The following is a 21,726-nucleotide window of genomic DNA, read 5'->3' on the forward strand; positions in this document are numbered from 1 at the left end:
AGTTAAGACTCATTCAGACGTCTGTGCACATCGATTCAAGATTGGACCACTAATGCTCGGACTGGCCACCGGTCTCTGACCTGAGCAAGACAGTTTCATGTATTTCTACGAGACTGTATAGCTTGATTCAAGAGAGTCGCGGCAAGTCCATGCATTGCGGTCTGATTTATAGCAGATTTGCACGGACGTCTGAATGAGCCCTTATATAAATAATTGGTGATGTGAGTGGGCCTTGGGTATGAATGGTGTACCCCAAGGTTCAGTGCTGGATCCACTATTAAACTTAATTATTAATTATATTAAAACAGTAAAACTACTGAGTCCCGTGTTGAAAAATCACTTGTAGATGAGTATCTGATTGTAAGAATGTGCAGTCATCGTATGTTCAGGAGATTTAAACTAGGAGAGTCACTGGTAGAGAAGGACCTGGGTGTAATAATCTTCTTTCATCGTATGTTCAGGGGACTTAAACTAGGAGTCACTGGTAGATAAGGAGCTGGACTGTACTTGCAAAACACATACTAAATCACAGCATTCAATATTAATCCATGTCTTCTAAAGCCAGCAAGATATTCTCATGTATTAAAAGAGGCATGAACTCGTGGGACAGGAGCGCAACACTACTACATTACAAAGTGTTAGTGTAGCCTTATCTCGAATATATAGTTCAGTTCTGGGTATCAGTTTATAATAAGGTGTCACTTTAAACACCACAGACAGTCCCAGTAATATTAGTAGTAAAGGATGGGGTAATATAGAGGTAAGACGCGCCATGTCATCTGCCAGTGACAATTAGAGGCTGTAGCGCAAATAGCAAAAAGCGGCATTTTGACATTACTTAGGCTATCTTTGAATTAAAGGGCTGGATATAGTCCTAGGAAACCTTAGAGTGTGATACACGTCTTTTCCAGGGAAATGGAGAGTTTGGAGTATTTTCATTTTTTAACTAATCGATTGGTTAGAAAACCTTTTTTGGGGTTGATTTGGACTGTCATATATGGAGTTATGCAGATCAAAGGCTCAGGGCATCTTATCACTGCCTACACCCCTCCAGGGCTGTGAATAAGTAATTAAAGCAGGTTATCTGATGGATAGCAAACATGGAGTCTGTATACAGAGTAATGAACAAAAACGTAAATTGATGTGCATGCAAAATGTAAATGCATGTTCACATAAGGCCACTAGACAGAGAAAAACCAAAGACAAGCAAAATACTCAAATAACTGGAAGTAAATGGATAAATCGCACAGTGCAAAAAAATATGATAAATAATAAAGGGTATTTAGTTAACATAATTTTGATCAAAATAATGTAAAAGCCATCCCTCCACGTCACGATAACTCTTATGGGACAGTCCTAACTCTAATATTAAAACCTTACCAGTTGTCAAATCACATACATATGGATAAGGGCAGAGAGACTGAACCCCTAATAGAAGCATAGACCTGAGAGGCAGAATGAACCTTTCAGCTCAGACAAAGGGCGGCCACACCCTTATATGCACTTAAGCACACTAAACTACAAAGAAAAAACCTGGGAGTCTGAACTGAAAAAAAAATTGATGTGCATGCAAAATGTAAATGCATGTTCACATAAGACCACTAGACAGACAAGCAAAATACCCAAGTAACTGGAAGTAAATGGATAAATCGCACAGTGCAAAAAAATATGATAAATAATAAAGGGTATTTAGTTAACATAATTTTGATCAAAATAATGTAAAAGCTATCCCGCCATATGTATGTCACTTGACAACTGGTAAGGTTTTAATATTAGAGTTAGGACTGTCCCATAAGGGTTGCCGTGACGTGGCGGGATAGCTTTTACATTATTTTGATCAAAATTATGTTAACTAAATACCCTTTATTATTTATCATATTTTTTTGCACTGTGCGATTTATCCATTTACTTCCAGTTATTCGTGTATTTTGCTTGTCTTTGGTTTTTCTCAGAGTAATGAACAGGTAGCTGTCACTGTTTGATAACTATTTGGACCAGCAGATGGGCTGGGGCTTTCATCTTGTGCAGTCAGTCTGTCTGTACTGTACAGCTAGGACAATGTAGAACAATATTTTAAGGTTTTCTATATTATAATTCTAGTTTTACAGAATCCATGGATATATCCATGATGGGGGAGCAGATTCACATCTGTGGGTAAAATTGCTAAATTTTTGTAACTGAGAATCCACAGGAGCGCAATGTCTCCCTGAATTATGAATAGATCATTTTCATGTGTGGTATGTATAGATGACGGCCATATTGTTTCTATGGAACGTTCCGTGGGAAAAATATGACCCACATCAGAAATGAGGACTAAAACTGAATTAGAATCAAATATTATAAGCCGTCTCCCTCTTACCTCAGCAGAAAGGGTAGTGAAGGGTCTGATGAGACCCTTTATAAAACATCTCTTCCGACAAGCCTACAACCTGCAGTAACCACCGCTCCACCATACTGCTGTATGACAAGCTCTACCCTCACCTACTGTATCCTCACCCATCCCTTGTAGATTGTGAGCCCTCGCGGGCAGGGTTCTCGTGCCTCCTGTACCAGTCGCTGTCACATTGTGTTCAAGATTATTGTAATTGTTTTTGCTATGTATACCCCTTTTCACATGTAAAGCGCCATGGAATAAATGGCGCTATAATAATAAATAATAATAATCTCTTCTACCATATATCAAAGTTAGATCCCGAAGAACCACATGTGTATGCTCGTTCAGCACCACAACTTTTTCGGTGTCAACTTCCCCGCAAAGAAATCTCATGGTCCAGTCATGTAAGGTTTATTCATTTTTTTTTATTTGACTGTTTGTTTTATGTATGACTTTTTGTTATTGGTTGATTTGTAACTTTTTTAAGCATTGTGCTTCTTTTGGATATTAAATCTAACATTTAATATGTTTGTTTTTCGTTGCTTTAACAAACCCACGATCTCGGGGAGAGAAAAAATAACTTGGTTTTGTTACCAGGTAGCCAGAGTGCAAGTAGTGAACTGCTCAGGAGCTTGGGAAAGCTGGATGTGCATGTTAACCAATGTGTTGCCCAGTAAAGCCGTCTTGCTGGCATTGTAAAATGGCGACTGGTGACAGTGTATGGTGCCCAGGGTGGTAGTCGTGGGAAAATGCTGGTTCTCCACCCCCTGGCACCTCACAAACAAGCAGTGTCCCGGTCCATATGTAGTGTGCTGTGAAGTTTGCTTTGCAATCACTTGTAGGCCAGAGGCTTCCGCTGTATCCACGCCCTTAGGTCCAGGATTGGTGGCAGCGTTAGTGGTTTACATGACACGGACTAATGGAAAATTCGCTCATCTCTATTTCCTAATCATCATTTAGTGCTGAAAGTTGTTTCTCTTTCGCTTCTAAAACTGTGACTTTAATTTGACTGTAACTGTTGGATTTTATTTCTTGCAAATTTGCCAGTAAAATTGTTTTAATAAACAAGGAAATTGCTATATATCCTACATGAGTTTTTAGATGATGAAGAAGATATGATTCCTGAGAATAACATTTCCCACATTCAGAACATTAAAATGGTTTCTCCCCTGTATGAGTTCTCTGATGTGCAACAAGTATTGAATTCAAACTAAAACATTTCCCACATTCTGGACATGAATACGGCTTCTCTCCTGTGTGAGTTCTCTGATGTTTAAGAAGATCTGATTTGTGGTAAAAATATTTCCTGCATTCTGTACATGAATATGGCTTCTCCCCTGTGTGAATTCTCTGATGTTTAAGAAGATCTGATTTCTGCCTAAAACATTTCGCACATTCTGAACATGAAAAAGGCTTCTCCCCCGTGTGAGTTCTTTGGTGTATAACAAGAATCCATTGATGGATAAAACATTTCCCACATTCTGAACAGGAAAAAGGCTTCTCCCCTGTGTGAGTTCTCTGGTGACGAAGAAGTGATGATTTTGTCAACAAACGTTTCCCACATTCTGAACAGGAAAAAGGCTTCTCCCCAGTGTGGGTTCTCTGGTGCCTAACAACATCAGATTTCTGGTTAAAACATTTCCCACATTCTGGACATGAATATGGCTTCTCTCCTGTGTGAATTCTTTGATGTTTATGAAGATCTGGTTTCTGCCTAAAACATTTCCCACATTCTGAACATGAAAATGGCTTCTCCCCTGTGTGAATCTTCTGATGTGTAAGGAAATGTGTTTTCTGATTAAAACATTTCCCACATTCTGAACATGAAAATGGCTTTTCTCCTGTGTGACTTCTCTGATGTGTCAGCAATTTAGATTTATATTGAAAACATTTCCCACATTCTGAACAGGAAAATGGTTTCTTCCCTGTGGGAATTATTTGATGTTCGACATCCCTTCTCTGGCTTTCATTTTGCTTAACAGTCTGTGATGAATCCAAGTAGATGACGGATTGAAAAGGCTCAGATGATTGATTTTTGCTCTGAAGGGCTGGAGGTATAGCTGGAATAATGGCACGCTTTTCATGGGTATCTGGTTTGACACCACAGTCATCTGCCAAGAATAAATCTGATTTTATTATTTTTCAATATCAATGCCTTATATTTTATAACATTTCTCTATACAAATCGAAGTGTAATGAAACTATGACCCAAGACAGTAGTGAGTCACCTGTGCACAAATCCCATGGTACTGAACCCCTAACGTACCATCGACGAACATAATACATATACGCAGAAAAGTTTGAGGTAATAAAGGGAGGATTAAAAATAAGCTTTATTACATTACAATCTACAGCAACGGATAAAAATATACACCATTCACATCTGGATAAGCCCTGGATAAGTCCTAAGTATACAGACATAAAGGGGGTATTCCCATCTTTGAGAAACTATCCCAATATGTAGTAGGTATAATAATAATATTAGCAAATATCTCCAAATAGTAATGTAGTATAGTTCTTCTGATTCGCTATGTTGCTTACCCCATGTGCAGGGTATTGTAGTAGCTTAGGTATCCATGGTGACTACCCCTCATGTAGTCAGTTGCTAGTGGTCATAACCAGGGATATTCAAGCTACTGCAATGCGCTCTGCACATGGGGTAAGCGACATTTCTTTTTTTTAAACTTTTTTTTAAAGATTATAAAATATTTTATAAATCCAATTTAACAAAATAGGGAAGTACAAACGAGTAAGTGCATAGTATAGACGAACAAACAAGTAATACTTTTTCCCATCACCCATGACAGCACACCTTGAGAGAGGGATCCACCCCACCAAGGACAGGAACCTGTTGTCAGCTTACCTGGGTCTGTTCCGGTGTGGAAGAGCAGGCTCCGGCCTGTGCACCGGGTTCCAGGCTCCAGAAGCTCCATCCACAGCTCTTTGGGGCCGTGTCTGAGAGGGCGAAAGCGGTGAGGAGGGCTCCGGCTCCCCCAGACCACTGCGACACCCTCCCCCTGCTGCAGGCTCCTTGCTGGCCGCACACGTGGAGCGGCGTCTTCCGGGCGTGACGCGGGCCCAGACGTCACGGCGCGGTTCACGCTGGGAGAGGCGTGTCAGGGGGCGGCGCCCGGATCCAACATGGTGGCGCCCTGTAAGCGCTTGCCAGACGATTTTTGAAGCCTCGGAGGCGGGTGTCAGGAGGGGGAAGGGCACTTGAACCAGAGGAGGTTCAGGATGTGCCCTTATTTAAAGTGGGGGAAGTCTAGTCAGCGCTGCTTATGCTCCAGCCACACAGTCTCGGTAGCCATGGCAGACCAAGACAGTCAGAATCAGCAGCAGCTGATCTCAGCAACACCAGCGGAAGAAGCAGTTTGACGCCTCTCATACAGACAGCCGCTCAAGCAACCATAGCGGCAGCCGGAGAAGTAAGGTGTCGGACGTTTCTGTGCCATCCAGAAGGGATTCATCTCATATCCCGCCACAGCCTCCAAATCTGGTACCCTTCAGTGACTTCAGGGGTGAGTGATCTTCGTGAATGTCACTTAGTATTAATGGGAAGTTATTATGTGCTTCATCCCTTAGGAGCCTAAGAAGAGTAGCACCAGATAGAAGCGCAGGACATGTGCCTTATGCCAATTTCCCCTTTCTGTAGATTGGCAGAAACAGCTTTGTTCAGGCTGTATTAATAGAACCATTGCGGAGAGTACGCCAGATTTTGCATTTAATCTGAGGTCCATAGTCCGTGCAGAGGTACAGGGCTCCCTGAAGGGATTTCTTAAAGGGAAGAAGAGATCCCATAAGGATGTCTCCTCCGACTATGATTCATCTTCCCAGTCAGTGGATAAGTGGCTCAGTGATTCATCATCCTTGTCCTCGTCGGATAATGGTAGACCCTGCTTCCCTATTGAGGGTACGGACAGACTGGTCAGAGAGGTTAGATCAACTAAGGGGTTAAGAGAAGAGAAAGCAGCCAGATCCCTTGAAGACATTATGTTTGCGGGCCTGGAGGAAAAAAAAAAGATGCACTTTTGCGGTGAACCCTAGAATTCAGGCACTTATAGACCCGGAATGGAGGAAGCCCGAGAAATCGGGGGCATTACCTTCTTCCTCAAAGAGGAGATACCCCTTCGAGGATAAGGACTCTGAATCTTGGGATAAGATCCCCAAGGTCGACGGATCGGTTGCCCGATCATCTAAAAAATCGTCTCTACCCCTGGAAGATTCGGGCATCCTTCTGGATAAAAAAGCAGACTTTCTTCTGTCACACATGGGATGCAGCAGCAGGGGGCCTTAAGCAAGCGGTAGCGGGCACCTGTGTTGCGAGGTCACTCATGGTATGGCTACAACAATTAGAAGACCAGCTCAAAGTTAAAAAGACCCCTAGAGATAAAATCCTCTCCAATCTACGTCTAATGCAGGCAGCGTCAGCCTTCCTTGCTGACACTTCAGCGGATTCAGTTAAAATCTCAGCCAGGTCAGCAAACCTGTCTAATGCTGCCAGACGGGCCTTGTGGCTCAAGGGTTGCCGAGGAGACCTGCAGTCAAAACATAAATTATGTTCCCACCCATGTGACGGCAAACTCCTGTTCGGCCAAAAGCTGGACGAGCTTTTGGAGAAAGCTGGCAATAGGAAGAGAGGTTTCCCAGGGTTCACAGGGGACACAAAGAGGTCTTACTTTTGGAGGAAGAAATTTAACTGGGGTTGTCCTCCAGGAGACAGAAAGAGATGGGATTCCAGATCTAAGAAGGAGTCGGGTTATCCTCCGCGACTAAAAATTCTTCGAAATGACGCCAGGCTAGAAGTCGGTGGAAGGCTATCCCATTTTATTCCAGCTTGGGAAGCCATTACATCAAATCCCTGGGTGAGGGATGGCCTGAAGATACGCTTCGGTCAGATTCTGTGCAGAACCTTTGTGGTCACCCACAGGAGGAAGTCCGTGGAGGAACAGTTGGCCTTGGAGTCAGAAATATTAGATTTAGTGAGGAAGCGGGTCCTTCATGAAGTTCGAGTCAGAAAGGGAAAGGGGATTTTATTCCCCCCCTATTTGTGATAAAAAAACAAAAACAAATGGGTTCTTAAGGACCATTATCAACCTCAAGAGTCTAAACCAACTGGTAGAAAACCAGACGTTCAAAATGCAATCAGTGAACTTGGCAGTAAAACTCCTGCACCACAATTGCTTAATGGCAATAATCAATCTAAAGGATGCCTATTATCACGTCCTAATCCATCCAGCCTACCAAAAGTACCTAAGGGTAGCCCTTTTTATACATGGGGAACTGAGACATTTCCAATTCACTGCCCTACCTTTCGGTCTCTCGATAGCTCCGATAGGGTTTACAAAGCTGATGGCAGAGGTGACAGCTTTTCTACTAATCAAAAACATAGTGATCATTCCCTATTTAGATGACTTTTTGGTGATAGGGAGATCAGAAGACCACTGTTCCACTCAACTGCTAGAGGTCACGTCGGTTTGACAACGGCTGGGATGGTTGATAAATTCTCAAAAATCAAAACTAACCCCCTCAAGGACTCAAATCTTTCTGGGCCTAACCCTAAATACTAATCTCCAAGCCTGCTTCCTCCCAGAAGACAAGGTTTGCAAAGTAATCAATTTGGTCACAAAGGCTACAGAGTCTCTGGTGATGTCCTTGAGAGAAGCAATGTCCCTACTGGGCTCCATGAAGTCCTGTCTCCTAGCAGTCAAATGGGTCCAAGGTCATATGATGCTTCTTCAGTGGGAGGTCCTGTCGGTGCAGAGATCCTTCAACGGGCGTTTAGAAAGAAGACTCTCTCTTTCCTTTGAAACTATAGACTCCCTCTCTTGGGGGACAAACAGAGGAAATCTGACCTCAGGCACGCAGTGGTCCAGACCAGTAGACCATATAATTACAACCGATGCGAGCGGTTCCGGCTGGGGGGGGGGGGGGGGTCATCTAGCGGATCTCTCAGTTCAGGGACACTGGGCATGTTACGAGAGGCATCATCGAACTTAAAAGAGCTTTAGGAATTGGAGAAATCCCTGATAGGCTTCCTTTCCCACATTCAGGGTCACCATGTCCAGGTCAGGTAAGACAATTGGACAACAGTGGCTTACATAAATCACCAGGGAGGAACAAGATCGCGCTCCCTGATGGTAGTGGCAAACAGGATCCTGCAGCTAGCATTACAGCATCCTCCATCCCTCAGCGTTCTACACATAAGGGGGGTGGAGAATTCAAAGGAAGATTTTCTGAGTTGCAACACCTTAAGACAAGGGGAGTGGGCCCTAAACTCGGTAGTCTTCCAGCAGAGTATCCAACTATGGGGGCCACCGGACATAGATTTGTTCGCCACCAGGGCAAACAGAAAGGTGGAGAAATTCTGTTCACTAGACCCAACAGAGAATCCCTATGCTGTAGACGCCCTTCAGGTTCCTTGGAAGTTCAGAAAGGCCTATGCCTTTCCCCCAACAGTTGTGAGGAAAATTCTAATAGCCCCTTTTTGGCCAAAAAGACCTTGGTTCCCCCTGCTTCGTCTAATGTCGGTTTCAGATCCCTGTGTCCTGCCAGAAAGGTCAGACCTTCTCAACCAGGGGGCGGTATTGCACAAGCAGGCCAAAGGATTCCATCTTGCAGTGTGGAATTTGAGAGGGCATTACTGAGTAATAACGGGTTCTCACCAGGCCTTGTTTCTACCCTACTGGATAGTAGGAAGCCCATAACAACTAAAATTTATAGCAGAATTTGGGGGAAGTTCCTAAATTTTATAGATGCCCCATTATCGGATAAACCTCCAATTAATGATGTCCTGGAGTTCTTGCAGAAAGGACATGACCTGGGGTTGGCCACAGGAACACTCAAGTTCAGGTATCGGCTCTGGAGCGCTCTATAATTGCAACCTAGCAGGGAACAGGTGGGTGTCTAGATTCATTAAATCCTGCACCAGATCTAGACTAGTTCAGACTTGCAGAATTCCTCCCTGGGACCTGAATTTGGTTTTAAATGCGCTCACTATTGACCCATTTGAACCCCTGCAGGCTCTCTCTCCAAAAATTCTCACCCTTAAAACTATTCTCTTAGTGGCCTTGACATCAGCCCGTAGGGTGAGTGACCTGGTCTCCTTCGCTATGTCCAGAAATCCCTGAGGGTGCCGTCCATGTAGCAGCTCAAACGGTGAGAATCCCGTAGAGCTCTGGGGAACTTCCTAATTTAGAAAAGCAGGTATGGCAATAGGCAATCCCAGTTTCGCCCATCCTTCTCTACGACCTTCTTCAGCATAGACTTCAAGTTCTTGTTGAATTTCTCCAACACGCCGGCCATCTGCAGATGGTATACAAACGTCTGGAGTTGTGTAATCTGGAGAGACTTACACAACTACCTCATCACCTTAGACATAAAAGGCATTCCGTGGTCCATCTGGGCAGGGCAGGACTGGCAGTAGTTCACAATTTCTAGGTGACATTCAGGCCAGTAGAACCTCTGCAGGACCCGCTCCCAAGTTTTGTCTACCGCTAGATGCCCACCCAAGATATGAGAATGGGCCAGGTCTAATACCTTACTCCTGTAGGAACCCGGCACCATCAACTGCTCTATCCCCTTTTGGCTTAGTGATCCGGTAAAGAAGTTCCCCATTGAGTGTAAAATATGGGAACCTGGTGTCAACCCCCAACTCTTCAGCAACCCCATTGATTACAGATACACTATCAAATGCATTCTTCAAGGTAAGATCCTGCATTTGCCAAAATTTCCCCCAGACACCCCCAAATCCAGAATCTCGGCCTCTGGGGTCACCGTCTCGTCCTTGTCACCAGCAAGGACACACAGGGGGGGAACTAATCTGCCTCTTACTGTGATGCATCATGGTGTAACAAGCTCCTGTTCGAGACACTTGGTACCCCCGCTTTCTACCACAAGTCCCAGAACAGGCTGAAGTCCCGCCCTATTATTGGGGTGTCTTTAACCACCCCAACCTCATGGGACTCAGCCCCACAGTTAGTTTGTATAATAACTCTAACAATAGGATAATCCTTGGCGTCCCCGTGAATGCACAGTTCACCCACGTTTTCCCGGGGATCAACTGATGTGGGAGCGTGGCCCTTATTAGAGTCACCAAAATCCCTGAGTCCAAGATTCCTGCCACCAGTACCCCATTAATGGGCACGGGACATGACTGTGGCCCCTCACCGGGCTGATAGTCCACACTGCAGGCGGGTTAGGCATAGAAGGAACAGCGGCGTCCCAGGCTGCAGTCCATCTGTTCTGTGGTCAGGGGGCAGCTACATGGCCTGGGCCGTGACATCTCCAGCATATATCATCACCCGCAGGGACCTTGGGCATTAGCTCCCCCACCCCTTTGGACCTTGGATGCTCTACCCCTTTTTAGGCCTTCGCCCCCTGGGGAGTTCCCCAGTATGGAGTGGGCTGCTTTCCCAAGGAACCCTCGGCCCCCTGATACCTCTCGACCAAACTAACCAGTTCATTAGCGTTCCGGAGATCACTCTGGGCAACCCAAGTCTCTATTGGCCTTGGCAGGGAATGCACAAATCGGTCCATCACCACTCGCTCTACCATCTGCGCCAGGTTAGAGGACTCTGGCTGCATCCATTTTTGGACCAGGTTCAACAGGTCAAACATTTGGGACCAAGGGGGTTTCTTGTGGTGATACGCCCAGCGGTGGACCCGCTGTACCCTGACAGACATAGTTACCCCCAAGCGTGCCAAAATTTCAGTTTTTAATTTGGCATACTCTTTGGCATCTTGCAAGGCCAAATCATAATATGCCTTCTGGGGTTTCCTCGTCAGGTATAGCGCCAGCACTTGCCCATTGTTCTGGCGGAAGTTTCTCCCTCTCGGTGATCCTTTCATAAAACTGTCAGAAAGGCATCTATATCGTCACCTGGAGTCATTTTTTGCATCGCACGTCTTACCGCTTTCCGGACATGGGAGTCATCAACCGGACCTGGAAGTGGGGTGGTCTGTCGGCCCTGGATGGTGGTCGCCAAAAGCTGCATCAGATGCTGTTGACGTATCTGCTATAGCAACAGCCTGTTTGTCTCCTGCTGCTGCGTCAGGACCAGGTGTTTTATTACGCCCTCCATGCTGCCGGACATTTTCTGGTGTCTGACGGCCTTTACCCAGGACATCCACCGCTCTCTGTGGCAGGTACATGTGTTCCTGGAATCTTGCACACACTCTCGCACCACTTGTGGTAGAGTCTCTAGCTCTGCTGCACTTGGAGATACAGGACACTGTCTCTTTAAACAACTTGGTGGTTTATTATAAGAAGCAGCATAAACCACGGACAAGTGCAAAACATAAATATAGCCTTTCTGGCATAACAGGAAACAAAAACAAAAAAGGTATAGAACAGTCCTTACTTCGGCCGGGGTCTGGTCACTCAGGTTCAGAAATAGCACATGGTCTAGTCTAGCACACAAACACCAGTTCCTCTCTTTCAGGAGCTAGTTTCCACACACTGAACACCACCTGAGTGAAAAGGCTGGCTATTTAAAGCCCAGACCACACCTTGGGGTGGAGATATGGTGGATGGCCTCACGCTCACACTGCAGCCATCCACCTATACAACATGCCCTTTGTAAATGGATGTTTAACCTCTCTGCAGTAGAAACTTCCATGTTTCACAGCACTGAAGTTAACAGCCTCAGTGAAACATATCTCCCCTCCAGAATTCTGCCAGTCACTTTGTCACAGTTTTTAAAATCATTTTTAGAGGGCAGATGTTGTAAATATTTCTTTCATGGTGGAATGTGGTCAGAGAAGCCCTGTGCATCTGCCTCATCTTCTGATTGTGGAGGGGAGGAAAACCAGCCACCCCCATCCGGATTAGCAGTGGGGCCCCAGGTCCCTCATAGCTCCCAGTACCCCTGAGATTTTTCATAGGGAAATCTCTGTTCCTTTGGTGGGAGCAAGGGCTGCACTGCAGACTCACATGCCATCCCCTGTCATGTTGCATGTCTCCGAAGGCTCTGAGATTCTCCTGGATTGTGACGCAGACCTCACCTCCCAGGAAGCACCGGACCGCACTGCTCTCCCACGACTCACTTCAGCTGCCAATCCTTGCCGCAACTCCCTTACTGTAGAAGAGGACTTCAGAGGGTCTCCCCTCTTCCCCTCACCATCACGAGTTACATGAAGGTCCGCGGTAGTTTCTGATGGTGTCCAAGATGGCGTTGAAGCTCCGTAACAGTCTTTTTGAAGAAAGGCATCCAGTGCTCACGGTACCAAGTCACACCCTGGGGTCTTGTGTCTACGGGGTCCTATTAGGCTGAGTGATTTGGCAATATAAATTATATATATGCCGTAGAGAAGCTGTGCTTGCCAGGAGCTCCCGAACTACTCGTCCTCTCACATCGGGTTCGTGGCCACACACCCCCACCACACTTCTAACTGGAGGTATTTCCTATTATTATTATCATCACACCTACTATATTTTGGGATAGGATTTTGGAGATGGGAATACCCCTTTAAGGCTGTATGCTTAGGACTTATCCAGGACTCATCCAGATGCCTCATTCCATTGTCTTTTGTGATTACATTTATCCCTCTTAAATGACTTTTTGTATTTTTATGTGTTTTCAAATGTGATCTATTAAGGTGTATTTTTAATCTCTATATTGTCTCACATTTAAAAAAGAGAGAAAAAACTACAAAAATAGGCAAAACAAAATTGTTGGCACCTTGTTGCCAAAATACACTTTCTGCCATGACTGTATGTATTATATAAGAAGGTGATGTTAACAGTAGACACTAAAGTAGGGACTAATCGATTGCGATATAAAGCCACCAGGTGCTTTTCAATTCTCCACTTCTTTGAACCAGCTTTGTAGTCGGCTCATGTTTTACCGTGCATGTCACTGATCTTTTCTAGTGAAATGTTCAATGGAGAATCAAAACTGGGCTTTGACCAGATTATTACCTGACCCTACTTCTCAACCCTTTCCTGATCTGCCTACATACTTCTTGTTGACCTCAGAACGGTTTGGCTTCTCACTTGACTGCTCTTCCGGGACGTGTACTGCTGCTAGATATTGACCTTCGCTTCTCCATCTTAGATGTCCACCTGTCTGACTTCTGTATGTGACCCGGCTCTATTCTTGACATTCAGCTGTAATCTGGCAACTCACAACTACATTACAATTGGAGACGTGGTGCCTTTCTGCAGCAAATAAAATTTCATTTCAGCAATGAAACTTTGCTGCCAAAATGCGTTAATCAAAAAATGTATATAAAAAAGGTGTTTTTTTTGTTATGCATCAAATCTATCTGCAAGTAAAATGCACGTCAATTACTTGTGTGATCAAACTCATAATATAATGACCACAGGATCTGTGACTTCTCTGTATCTAGTGGTCACTACTTACCTGGGTGGTCATATGTAGGAATCTCCTCTTTACACCGCTCATCACCCCTCACATATGTCTCTGTAGTATTAATATGGGTCAGATCTTCACCCTGAAACAAATATTGTAAAAGTCACAGACAGATGGAGAAGTCCCATCTATGATCAGCTCTAATCCTGCCATCTCCACCGTTCTCATTACACAAGTAGAAAACATATAATACTGGTGGATAAAACAAGACTGAACACAAGACCTTCACAGCCGTCTACACATCATAGGGGAGATCTCATGACACCTTCTCTCCATCTACCTGATGATCCAGAGGAACACTGGGGTCTTCTTGTTTACAGTCCTGTGGAAGAAGAGGACGGGGACATCTCTCTGGTGTTGTCCTCTTACTGGATAGATCTGGAGGAAACACATACAGGGACTGAATTCATTCTTTACATACAGATAATTATAGGCCGTGTGTATTTAGTCCTGTCTATTACCTGGTGATGTGAGGGGCTGGGGAACCTCCATCATGACGTCCTTGTACAGATCTTTGTGTCCTTCTAAATACTCCCACTCCTCCATGGAGAAATAGACTGCGACATCCCGACACCTTATAGGAACCTGACACATACAATGATACCGTCATCTCCCGATCTCTTCATAGTGACGTGCCCCCTGGGCCGTAGGGTACTCGGTAGCCGGGCCGGTCGTTGCTAGGGGAGATGTCACAGTGGCGGTGACCCGGTCCATGACCCAGGGCGGTCAATAAAAGGGGAATTTGAGAAAGGGGATTTATAGTTTTTATATAATGTTCGTGACGCCACCTGTGGTATGCGGCTATATGGAGCTGCCGCTGCGGTGCAGAACCTCTGGACCCGATGATAGTGCTCTCCACAGGCAGAGCTTAGCTCCAGGGCAGGAAATGGTGATGTTATAGATGTTGCTGTGCGGTGTAGTGCAGGGGATGATGGCGCAGCAGTATTAATTCACAGAGACTGTGGGGTGCAGCCTTCTGGATTTACTCACAGTTCTCACTTTGCTCCTGGTTACAACTGCAGATCATAACTTCCCACGTCGTCCTGTGCTTACTCAGGGAGGGGTTCAGCAAACCCTCAGGTACCTCCGGAGTACATAACGGGACCCCCTTCTGTGTGTTCCTTCTGGCCGTCTCCCTGCACCTCACACCCAGTGTTCCAATCTAATCGCCACGGGCCTTGTCGGGCGACGTCTTCTCTGTCCCCTGGCCCCTCTATGGCAACCTTCTCGGTGAAATAGATGTGGTGTTTAGGCTGCAGCATTTGAAATGCTGCACCCTCCAGTTACCTAGTTGAATATTGTAATTCTCACTAGTTAGGGGCCGGTCCCCTCTGCAACCCGATCCCTCCACCGCCAGGTAGACTCGGGCGTATGGGTGGCCTCCAGCACTGCCCGTACCCTTGGGATCCTTTCTTCACTCCTGGAGCCTTCTCTCTGCTCCCGTTGCTTCCTCCTCTCTTTCTCCTGGGCCTCCTCACTCAGGCCCGCGCTTCCCCTGAGCAGAGCTCCTGCTTCCAACTCTTCCTCTGACTCTCTCCTCAGACTGGAACCCTTCTAGATGGTTCCACCCCTTTTTATATCACTTCTTACTGAGCTCCCTTGAACTTCTTCCTCCACCCACACCCACTACATGGTTCCCCCTACTTTGGTTCCCCCCACTCCAGACAGCGACAGGGCTCAGCAGAGGAGCAGCGCATCTTGCCCCTTCTGCTGGTCTGGAGTAGTGTAGTGTTGGATGCAGGTGTTAGGGTCCCGGGCAGTACTCCCTTCTTACCTGAGAGTGAGATACCACACCTCTGGGTGAGATGCAGTACCTCTGTGGTGACTGAACCCTCAGGGGCGCCACAATAGCATTACTGTATAATGTCCCAGCATTCCCAGCAGTATCACCTCTCCAGTCAGCAGCTCAATCATCTTGTAGGCGAGTTCTAGGATCTTCTGGTCATTGATGTCCTCATGTATCAGGGGGTGAGGTGGAGGTCCCATGATTGGGCTCAGGGGTCTTCCCCATCCCTCAGACACAGGGTCCTTACAGCGCTCACTAGAGGTCTTCTTCACTACTGTGTAATCCTGGTTATGGAGAGACACATTAATAAATCTCCCTCCAGACATTTCCAGAGTCCTCACCTCTCCAGTTCTGTCCATCTGTTATTCCCATAGATAAGAATGATGTAATGTGACGTCATCAGAATCTCTCACCTCTCCAGTAAGCCGGAAGATGATCTCTAGGGTGAGGTGGAATATCCTCTCCGCCATCATCTTCTTGTCCTTCTCCATCCACTAAGGTTTAAGGTAAATTTTCTAGAAGATGGAAGATAATGATGAACAACTCGCTGTTCACACGTTCACTTTCTTTAACTTAAAACAGTTATAAGAAGTGACCTGAAACAGCAGATAAGACCCCAAAGTCCTTTCAGGCGGGGGCGCTTTGCTCTGAGGCTGGAGACGGGTGTTATAGTGAGGTCACAGGACTCCGTCTGTTATTAGGGAGATTCTCACTTCTGGGCGATTTCACAACAAACTCATTTCTTCACATTAACGAGAAAAGGAAAAGGATCGTTCACTAATGGCCTCAATGTGCTGCGTGTGATCCAGGGAGCGGCTGCTGGAGACGTCTGGAGGAGCCTTCACTACATGAAGAAGACGAGAAGAAGATGACGTCCAAGAGACCGAAGCCGAATCCTGCTAGAGAGTAATGGAGACGGCACCGACCTCCACCTGCAGAGCCGCCTCCACACACCTCCACCTGCAGAGCCGCCTCCACACACCTCCACCTGCAGAGCCGCCTCCACATACCTCCACCAGCAGGGCCGCCTCCACATACCTCCACCTGCAGAGCCGCCACCACATACCTCCACCTGCAGAGCCGCCACCACATACCTCCACCACATACCTCCACCTGCAGAGCCGCCACCACATACCTCCACCTGCAGAGCCGCCACCACATACCTCCACCTGCAGAGCCGCCACCACATACCTCCACCTGCAGAGCCGCCACCACATACCTCCACCTGCAGAGCCGCCACCACACACCTCCACCTGCAGAGCCGCCACCACACACCTCCACCTGCAGAGCCGCCACCACACCTCCACCTGCAGAGCCGCCACCACACACCTCCACCTGCAGAGCCGCCACCACACACCTCCACCTGCAGAGCCGCCTCCACACACCTCCACCTGCAGAGCCGCCACCACATACCTCCACCTGCAGAGCCGCCACCACATACCTCCACCTGCAGAGCCGCCACCACACACCTCCACCTGCAGAGCCGCCACCACATACCTCCACCTGCAGAGAGGCCACCACATATATGGCTGCTCTGTGCCCACAGGACCTGTGGTGAGGTCACAGGAGGGGAGGAGTCAGGGGTCACATGATCAGGGGCCTCGGTGGATGCAGGACTCTGCTGTGCTGGTTGTCATAGTGCTGGATGAGCTGAAGTTTATGTGTGGGGTCAGGAGGGGTTTACAGTGTGGATGTAGCAGAGCCGCGTGTGTACGAGGTGTACGGAGCAGAGCCGCGCGTGTACGAGGTGTACGGAGCGGAGCCGCGTGTGTACGAGGTGTATGGAGCGGAGCCGTGCGTGAACGAGGTGTACAGAGCGGAGCCGTGTGTGTACGAGGTGTACGGAGCGGAGCTACATGTGACAGTCGACTCTCCTCCTCTACATGTCTCACACTGGTGACTCCTTTAATTTAAAATAAGCTCTGGAGACAGATTCTAGGGGAGATCTCGGTCCAGCCCATAGATCTAAACAGCTCATTAACATATTAAGAAAAACGTGGATTTCTCTGGAATAAGACATCGGATCGCGGATATCAAAGTTCAATTGTATTCATCTTTCTATGACTTACTTGCCCATATAGACAGCTTAGAGGCGGGTTCATCATAATGACAGGTCCTTTTAAAGGAGCCACAAGCCTCAATACCTGAATAACATTTTAAGCTCGGTGCAATGGTGCACCACTTACACGTGTGTAACATTAGATTCTGTTTCTTTGTATCGCAATATACCACATGATATTGACATTGCTTCTGTAAGGCTATGTGCATACATGTTGGGTTTTTCAGCTCATAAATCTGCAGCAAAACCTAATATCTGGCAGGAAATCAGCTGCGTCAAAAACGAAGGTCTTGCTGCATTTTTTTAGTGTTTTTTCACTGTCCTTCTGTCTCTATTTATGCATGTACATAAAGTTTTGGTAGACTCCATACTAAATAAGGAAGGAGTCACTGACTGTGGTGGCCCCTCCCCGGGCCGTGGCGATTGGTGACCCCCCCTTTACTGCCCCTTACTGACCAGTGATCCTGAAGCCCCCAGAAGGGTCCAATGAAGCGAAAGGGACGGCTGCTACAAGCCGTCCCATGGATACATAAACACCGGGACATCCCACATTACTTCCTTTCTTTGCTGGTCCCGGAGTCGAACGTAGCTATGGACAATTCAGGATCAGGTCAGATTGCTGAGGCCCTCCGGGCTGGGTTTGCACAAGGGGGCGAGCGCTGGTTACAGGCCCTCATGTCGGGGCTCAGTGCTCATTCCCCTGGCCCCAGCTTTAACTCCCCAGATAACCCTGCCACTGGCCCTCAACCCCTTATGGGAACATCATATCCCCCAATCCCCTCACCCCTTGGGCCCACTTCATCGGGTTCAAGTTCCCTCTGGAAGGCCCCCACTCAACGTGCTGCGGTCGGATCGCCTGGGACAGGGGGCTGCACTTTTGCCGCTGTCTGGCCCTGTCCTTCATTCTCGCCCGGCCGGCGCAGACGCACAGCTGCAGGCCTCTCATCATGCCACACTCCCTGTGGGAGTGTGGGGCGGGTTGGCGGGCGCCCCCCGGTGCTGGACGGCGGTCGGCTGCGGCGGCTCATCGTGCGCACGCCGGGGCGGGAGAGCGGGCGTCCGAGGCGGGGCGGCGGGTGTGCTGGCGTGGGGTTGGGGGGTTCCTCTCTGCGGTCGCGCGGGGGAGCAGGCGCGCGACTCTACTGGGCTGGAGAGGCATGCTGGGGGAGGCGGAGCTGAAAAGCAGGAAGCGCTCGATGCGCATGTGCGGGGCGCCTGCCCGCCCCACGGGGCAGAGCAGGAGGCTGCGGGCTGGTGCGGTGGTGGATCCTGCGCCGCACTCACAGCGGGCGCAGGGCTCCGCTGCACTAATAAATGAGTGCGGGCTGTCTTCTGTGTCGGCGGCGGGCACAGAGTGGATTCAGGTCTCCTGCCTGCTGCCGGTGCTGGAAACAGCACAGAGCCTGTCATTCCCCACCCCCCTAAACACTCCCGTCCCGCATCCTGCCGAGGGGCGCCCTGGAGAGCGGAGGTCCAGCAGGCACACCCGCCCTCCAGAGCGCTTTAGGCACAGCACCCCGCAGCCACACAGAAGAAGTTGCAGGCCACACATTTATCAGTCACCTCCCCCTCAACACACAGCAGGGGCTGTGGCAGAGCAGAGCTCCAGACAGGAATCCTCTGTCGGGGGCTATGTTCTGCCTCCCCCCGAAACCCCCCCCCCGCAGAAAAGCCCCTATTAAAATTAAAAGAATAAGTTCCCAAAACAGAACACGTGACACTACACATCCAGGGGACATGGCTGCCCCTGTAATCACCGCAGCCCATCCAGCGCCCAGTCACAAGGTCAATACCCCCCTGATGGACACTATGCGGAGCTTTAACACTTCAGCGCCCATCCTCGCCTCCTCCAAATACCCCTATAATTGCGCAACGACGCACGCGCCTGACACCGCTATAGCATCGCCCTCCAGCTGGCCACAAATAGCACCGCCACATCCCGGCGGGACACATATATACTGCGCAGAACCCCACATACACCCTCAGGGACACAGAGACTCCAGGCGTACTTGCTCCAGGCGAACTCGCTGTAGTTCCTCCGACGACAGATCTACATCATCGCACACGAGTCACCGGCGAAGGAAGCGGTCGTCACAAGCAAATCGGAGATCGGCATCCCACAGGAGGGGTCACAGGTCGCGGTCCTCAAGGTGGTACTCACCATCCTCCGCATCAGAGAAGTCGGGCGCATTGTTGAGCCCCAACAGCCGCTTGCACCGATCCCGTCCTCCGGGAGACAGAAATGATACAATGGCACCCTCCAGAGCTTACAGCTTGCACGATGCAACGATTTCACGCAGGTCTGCGAGCAGAGGCACGCAGCTCACCCCGAGCGAGACTGGTGTCGGAGTCCCTCCACACATCGGAGTCCCTCCTCCAGCCGCAGAAATGGGTGAGTGCAATATAAGTATAACTGAAATGGGAAATAGTAACAGCAACTTAATAGCGGCCCTTAAGGCCATAGTCGAACAACTATCCGCGCCACCAGGCGCAATACATAATTCTACTAAAACAACTCCACCATTAGCCAGCGTACACAAGGACGCATTCTTTTGCAGGATTAGCCCATTAGGCTCACACATAGACGAGGAAACCAGAATTAAAATATGGAATAATGACTACATCGACATTTGGTCACTAGTAACCGCTGACCAACATACTATAGACAAAGAGAGAAGGATAGCTGACAGACCATTCGACAGAAACAGACAAAAGGTCGCAAAGACAATGAGTAACTGGTTACAGCCGTTTTCTGTGCTGGGTTGCATCATGGGCCAAAAGCATCCGGAATGCCGCTCGGAACTATTCATATACCAGGATACGGTGTATAACTTATACAAAGCCCACGGCGGTTCAGCATGGTGGCGCTATGATGAAGAGTTCCGGAGGTGGTTGGCCCTGCAACCACAGCTAGGCTGGGGGGTAAAAGCTACAGACGTATGGTTGCGAATAATGCTGTCACAGAAACACCATCCCTTTCCAACAATGGCTACTGGACAACCGGCAACAGCAGGCCAAAATTCAGTGGTCGTGCGTAGACCAGGGGCCTGCTGGCAGTACAATGAGGGACACTGTCGTTTCTACGCCTTATGCAGATACAAACATGAATGCTCAGCCTGCGGGGGAGCCCACCCCGCGGCAAGATGTTCTCATCCCGCAAGCAAATTATCAATTAAACTCCCACAGTCAGAATCCAGGGACCCCGGTGAGCGTAAACGCGATGGGCCCCTGGCTAGACCAATATCCTAAGAAAGGCGCAGCGGGGCAGTTACGTTTTGGTTTCACATACGGTTTTTTCATCCCTTTCAAACTTAATAAATCGCCCACCTTTGCAAATAACCTTAAATCTGCAAAAGAGCACCCTGAAATACTTAGGCAAAAAATACAAAAAGAATTAGCTCTAGGCAGAGTGGCGGGCCCTTTCCCAACACCACCATTCAGTAACCTAAGAGTTTCCCCTCTGGGAATAATCCCCAAGAGCCAGGTTCATTCCGGCTTATCCATCATTTATCTTACCCAAAAGGAGAGTCTATAAATGACGGTATTTCGTCTGAAGACGCCTCGGTCTCCTACGCGTCGTTCGACAGAGCAGTAATGTTAGTACGCGATGCGGGGCCCGGAGCGCTGCTCGCTAAATCAGACATAGAATCCGCCTTTCGCCTACTACCGGTGCACCCAAATTGCTACCACCTGCTGGGATGCCAAGTGGACAATGAATACTTCTACGACACTTGCCTCCCAATGGGTTGTTCAATATCTTGTTATTACTTCGAACTATTCAGTTCCTTCCTAGAATGGGTGTTGAGGTACGAAACCGGCAATAGGTCCTTCACACATTACCTAGATGACTTCCTATTCGTCGGACCCAAAGACTCAAATCAATGCCAATCATTACTTAACGAATTCACAAACATCTCTCGACGGTTCGGAGTCCCATTATGCCCTACAAAAACCATAGGCCCCACAACAAAGCTATCGTTCTTAGGCATCGAAATCGACACCACAGCAAGGTTGTTCCGCCTCTCAACGGAAAAAATAGAAAAAACATTACACCTGATTGAGGGATTTTGCGCGGTACGGAAAGTAACACTACAACAGATGCAAGTGTTACTAGGCCTCCTCGTGTTCGCGA

At 48.0% G+C, this 21,726-nt stretch overlaps 1 pseudogene; it reads right to left on the reverse strand.

The window, feature by feature from the left end:
- Window positions 1–21,726, reverse strand: part of LOC141204939 (uncharacterized) — a 163,045-nt pseudogene that overhangs the window by 68,313 nt on the left and 73,006 nt on the right.

Source organism: Phyllobates terribilis, unplaced genomic scaffold, assembly GCF_046119375.1.
Source record: "Phyllobates terribilis strain yellow unplaced genomic scaffold, ASM4611937v1 Scaffold_136__1_contigs__length_4911898, whole genome shotgun sequence".
Lineage (NCBI taxonomy): Eukaryota > Metazoa > Chordata > Amphibia > Anura > Dendrobatidae > Phyllobates > Phyllobates terribilis.